Source organism: Sarcophilus harrisii, chromosome 3 (genome assembly GCF_902635505.1).
Source record: "Sarcophilus harrisii chromosome 3, mSarHar1.11, whole genome shotgun sequence".
Lineage (NCBI taxonomy): Eukaryota > Metazoa > Chordata > Mammalia > Dasyuromorphia > Dasyuridae > Sarcophilus > Sarcophilus harrisii.
In genome coordinates, this window is record NC_045428.1 from 169934584 (window position 1) to 169941071 (window position 6488).

Here is a 6488-nt window from a genome sequence, read left to right on the forward strand (position 1 = left end):
AAAGAATAAAGTTGCAAAGTCAATATTCATACCTAGGTCTCTAATTCAAAACCCATCATCAAAGTCATTATTCTATACATGGTGCTATGTGACTTGTAGACATCATAGTCCTTTTTCATTTGTTCTATATATGCTTCAAAATACAAGCTTTCTACTTAATAACCATGCAACTACCTCTATTTTTTGTGAGATAATTGGTCAACTGATTTGGCCAGGGTCACACAGCTACAAGATTTGAATTTAAGTTCTCCTGACTTCAGGGATGACACCCTATCCATTGCACAATCACCACAAGACCTTTACAACTTGGTTCCAATTTATTTTTCCAGTCTAATTATACAATATTTCTGGTCAGGTTCGTGTCTAGCCAAACTGTCTCTCTTGTTATTTCTCACATAAGACAAGCCATCAGTCATCTATGTATCATTCATTATATAAGCTGATTCACATCTCTTGAATGTACTTTCTTGTTAACTTCAGGTTTTATAATCCCTGCTTTCCTACAACTCAAATTAAATCCTTCTACATGAGGCCTTTCTGGATCCCCTCCAGTTTCTCTAATGCCTTTCCTCACACAAAAATACCTCATATTAATTTTCTTACCCTACCCTTAATCCTAACTCTAACCCTAACCCTAACCCTAAATTTTACCCTCTTTAAATATCCAAATACAATTTATAGCTTAAATATTTACTTTGCTCACCAATTTTAACTCTAATTTTCCCTTAGCAGCACTGTGCAATCACATTTATTCCACATGTCCTTAATATCATTATTAATTGCATTTTGAGAGCTAATCAAAATTAAAGTTGAAAAGAAGGCTTTTTATGATTACTTACAAGTATTTCAAGATACCTTGTGAAACGGGGAGGTGAGCAAGACGTGATCCAGGCACTGCTTTAGTTGACTAGTTGGGCTTGCTTAAGTATCTTCCCTCAAAGATATTTTGCCTGTCCAATCATTGTTACTTATGATATCTGATTTCAGCTCAAACCAACCAATTTAGGACATTAAATTCCATATAGGTGGTTATGATATAAATACTCCAATGAGAAATTGTGGTCAGAGTTCACCTATATTTCTAGACATTCTGGGAAAAACCACAATCAATGGTCTTTTATTGTGTTTTAACATTTTTTTCCCACACTGAGGGCAGTTCTCCTTATCTGTCCTATTAGGACTTTGATTAGTGTGTTTATACTTGATAGTTCTGCCTACACCTAAGAGCTACATCAGGAATGAAATTACTATTGGTTAGGGTTTGTGAGGCTAATCTTTTGTATGTCAGTATTTGTGTGTGTGTGAAAGGAGACACATACAGACAAAAAGACAGAGAGACAGAGAGACAGAGAAAGAGAATTAATGAAGACAGAGACAGGTACACACAGACAGACAGAGATATAGAGAAAGAAATTTTTGAGCTTTTGAGGCAAATAGCAATTTTATATCTTCTGGTGATCAGGAAGAATGATGTTCATTGTTTGGGGGGAATGAGAGTTCTAAAGCTGAAATGTGAGTCCGATCATAATTCCAAACAAAATAAGTCAATAACCTTCAGTAGTCAGTAATATTTGCTCTATGTGGAATATTATAAATACAGAGTTCCCTAGATTCAAGACTTAAAAAACTATTAGATTTTCTTGCTTATCACAGAGATTGTGAAAAATGAGGAAAGGGACAAATGAAATCTCAACTAAAAAAGGTCCATAATGTTAAAAGTCTTAACACATTATGTTCAGTGCCAGAACTGGCCAACAATAACCAGCTTTGCCATGACAACAACATTTCGGGCTTTGAATGTAGGAAGATTATAATGGTAGACATGGAGAATGAGATCTATATTACTGTTTCACTTTCATACTTCCAAATTGTGTACACTGAGTGTCCCTATCTGTAAATAGAATCTAGGTCATTATTCATTTAAAAAATCATCCATATTTAATAATGATTTTTAATCTATCTCCTTTTTCATTATAACTTAAACCACATCATTCCTGTATTTATGCAGAGTCATAGAGTGTCAGACATAGAAGAAGCCTTCAATATAATATAAGAAGCATGCTCCATTTACCTCATGAAATTCATTATTAATCTTGGGGGAAATATAGACTGGAAACACAGTACATTTACAAACAAACATAAACTATAGGCTTCCTTTTTATTTAAAATAATTGAGAATCCAAGGAATTATTCCCTCATAAGATACTTCTTTGAAAATATATGAATATATTCACACACATATATGTATGTGTATATATGTATTCATATACATATATGTATGTGTATATGTTTGTATATACATATGTATCTATCTAATTAAATACAAAATCTTTTCAAGAAGCAAAAAATCTGCCTTATCTCTTCTTTCCAATATCCCTTCATCCTTAATGAGAATGAAAGAAAAAAAAATCTTATAAACAGGTATAGTCAAGTAAAACAAATTTCTGCACTGGTTGTGTTCAAAAAACATTTCATTTTGAACTCTACATTCTGAGTGCATCATCTCTCCAACAGGAGGTGGGTAACAGATTTCACCAAAGCAGGTTTTATCATTAGCCTTCTGGAATTATGGTTGATTATTATGCTGATCAGAATTCCCGATTCTTTCAAAGTTGTTTGCCTTTACTATATTGTAATTCTCATATAAATTGTTGCATTTTTTGTTCAATTTACTTTGCATCAGTTCCTACAAATCTTCTGAGGCTTGTCTAAAATCATCTGCTATATAATTTTTATAGGACAATAGTATAATATAAGTTTTGTTTGTTACAACTTCTTTATCCATTTCAGAATTTATCAATCTTCCTTTCAGATTCTCCTTCTTTGCTATCTCAAAAATATCATATTTTGATATATCCTTGGAGTTTGTTTTGCTTAGGACTAAACTCTCCCTTAATCCGGCTCCCTTTCAATTCTTTCTTCTTCCCTTTTCCTCTTATTTCCCTGTGGATTGAAATATTTTTCTGTACTTCTCTTGTGTCTATTCTTCCTGACAAGTCAGGAGAATGAGAAATGCTTAGAAGTCCTTTCATTCATTAAAAATAAGGAGTATGCAGTTCTAGCTTTGGTTTTCTTGGCTATAAACTTACACTCTTTTCTTCTGGGATAATATTCCAAACTCTGTTTCTTTATAATAATGACTGCTAAATCATGTGTGTGATTCTGAAAGTGGTATCTTAGTATTTGAATTCTTTATTTCTGAATCCTAGCAATATTTTTCTCTTTGATTTAGACGTTCTGGATTTTGAGTATAATATTCCTAGAAGTTTTCATTTTAGGTTTTCTTTTAGGAGGTGACCAGTAGATTCTTTCTATTTTTGCTTTGCTTTTTAATTCTAAGAGATCTGATCAGTTTTCCTTTAGATTTCTTGAAATATAATGTCTAGATCCTATTTCTGGTCAAGACAGTCAATCCAGTGATTTTAAAATTTTTTCTTCCTGAACTGTTTTTCCAAGTCAACTTTTGCTTTTAATTTCCTCCCTCTATTCCTCCCTTCCTCCTTCCCTTCCTTCCTTCCTTCCTTCCTTCCTTTTTTCCTTCCTTCCTTCCTTCCTTGTTCCCTTCCTCCCTCTCTTCCTTCTTCCCTCCCTCCCTCATTTCTTCCTTCCCTCTTTTCCTTCTTTTCTTAAGTACTCAAAATCCCATTGCCAATTTGTGTCCCAGGGCTTTTTGGCTCCAAGATCCACTCTATCAATTATACTATATTCCCTCTCTTATGGTAGGTAACATATTTTCATCTCCATAAAATAATGCATCGTGATCTTTTAAGATTTTTTAAATATAAAAGACTGGAAAGGCATAGTCCAATTATTAACTACAAAAACATTATCTGTATTCCCATTGCTTAAGTAGATATATTTGTGATGTATTGAACCCAGAAAGGGAATCTAAGGACTTGTTTGTATAAATCATAAACGATCAGATAAAGGTATTTGTAGAGCAAAAAGTATTTGGTATGAATATGTAGGTGGAACATGATAAATATATCTTTGCTGAGTCATTAGCTTTTTACATAAGATAGCTTAACATATTTTGAGTCTTTAGTGTTCACCATGACTGCCACATGGATCCTAAGTTAGTAGATCAATAGTAACCTCTTTAAAAGGAATGTAAGACAAAATAATAGATATGTATTTATGAATAGGTTGTACTAATGATCCTAATTGATTCTTACAATAGTTGGTGGAATATAGGTATTGCTTAAGGCAGGTTTCTTAAACTTTTTCCACTTGTGACCTTTTTTTGTCTGAGAAATTTTTATGAGACCCCGGTATATAGGTATGCAAATAAAACATTTACTGATAATAAATCATAATTTCATGACTTCCACATTCAGTTATAAGATCCCATATAGGTTTGCAAAACAGGATAAGAAGCATAAGTTCAGGAGCTTTAAAAGGGTACTTTTTACTCATATAACATTTTCCCCTTCTTTCAATTCTTGTCTAAAATTCTGCTACAGATCTTTTTTCATTCCTTTTAAGATGTTACACAGAAAGATAACACTTTAAAATTTTGTTCATTGTTTTTTTTTTTAATTAACTTTTTTGAAAATCCATAGGGAATTTTTTTACATTTCCCTTGCACTCATTCTGTTCCATTTTTCCCTCCACCCTCCACCCCCTCCCTAGATGGCAAGCATCCTATATATTTGAATATGTCCTGTATATCCTGAAAATGTTGTGTCAGATCAAACAGTTTTCTTGTTGCAAGGGGTTTGGTTCAGAAGGTGAAATAACCGGGAAGAAAAACAAAAATGCAAACAGTTTTTCATTTCCCAGTGTTTTCTTTGGGTGTAGCTGCTTCTTCCATCATTGATCAATTGAAACTGAATTAGGTCTCTTTGTCAAAAAATCCACTTCCTCAGATTTCTTTTTAAGTATTTTTTTAGTATTAATGATCTTTGGTTTATTTTTTAATCAGTTCATTAATTCTCCCAAGCTTCTCTGTATTCATCTTGCTGGTCATTTCTTAAGAACAATATTCCTAACTTCAACAAAATTTACCCAACCATTCTCCGTTGTGGGATCCATAGTTCCACTTCTAGCCACTACAAACGGGGGCTCTTTCCCTTCTTTAGTATCTCCTTGGGGTATAAGCCCAGTAAAATACTCTGGATCAAAGGGTATGCACAGTTTGAAACTTTTTGGGCATAATTCCCAGATTGCTCTCGAATGGTTGGATTGTTCACCTCCAAACAATGTATCAGTGTCCCAGTTTTCCCAATCCCCTCAACACTCATTTTTTTCCTGTGCCAATAGCGGTGTGTAATCGTATCAGAGTCTTCTTAATTTGCATTTCTCTGATTAATAATGATATGGAACACTCTTTCATTGAGTGGTAATGATTTTAATTTCATCATCTGAAAATTGTCTTTCATATCCTTTGTTTATCAATTGGAGAATGGCTTGGTTTCTTATAAATTAAGTAGCTCTCTATATTTTTGGAAATAGGGCCTTTATCGGAACCTTTAACTGTAAGTTTTTTCCCAGTTTTTGCTTCCTTTAATCTTTTTACATTAGTTTTGTTTTTACCAAAGCTTTTAATTTGATGTAATCAAATTTTCTATTTTGTATAATAATGGTCTCTAATTGTCTTTGTCAAAATTTCTTCCTCTTCCACAAGTCTGTGAGATAAACTATTATTTCCTAATTTGTTTATAATCCGTTCTTTATGTCTAAATCTGGACCCATTTGATCTTATCTTGGTATCGATTTTAAATTTGGGGTTCATGCCTAATTTCTATACTAATTTGTTTCCCAACAGTTTTTTGTCAAATAAGAGTTCTTATCCCAAAAGTGGGATCTTTGGGTTTGTCAAACACTAAATTGCTATAGTTATTTCTGTCTTGTAATCTAACCTGTTCCACTGATCAATAATCTATTTTTAGCCAATACCAAATGGTTTGGTATTTTTAAATACAGTTTTGATCAGGTACAGCTAATTCATTTGATTTTTCATTAATTCTTTTTGAATTCTTGGCCTTTTTTATTCCATATAATTTTTTTTTTTTTTTTCTAGATCATTAAAATATTTTTTAAGTTGTTGGTTAACTAAATGAATAGATTAGTTTAGGTATTGTCACTATTATATTTTCAAACCTATAAAGGAGATTGAATTTTTCAATTTTTAAGTCACTTTTTTTGTGGAAAGTTTTTGTAATTTATCATAAATTCCCTTTTCCTTTGGAATGATTAAATTGTTACTGTTGAAGTTATTCTAATGGAATTTCCTTTTATCTCTTTGTTGGTTTTGTTGGTGTTAAAAATCAAGGGTTTATGGAATTTATTTTATAACCTGCAACTTTGCTGATTTGGATTATTTCTAATAGCTTTTTCATAGAATCTTGGGTTCTCTAAGTATCCATCATATCATCTGCAAAGGTGATGTTTGGTTTCCTCCCCCTATTCATTCCTTTAATCTTTCTACTCTTGTTGCCGGGCTGTGTTTCCAATACAAATTAATAATAATGGTGACAAATTACCTT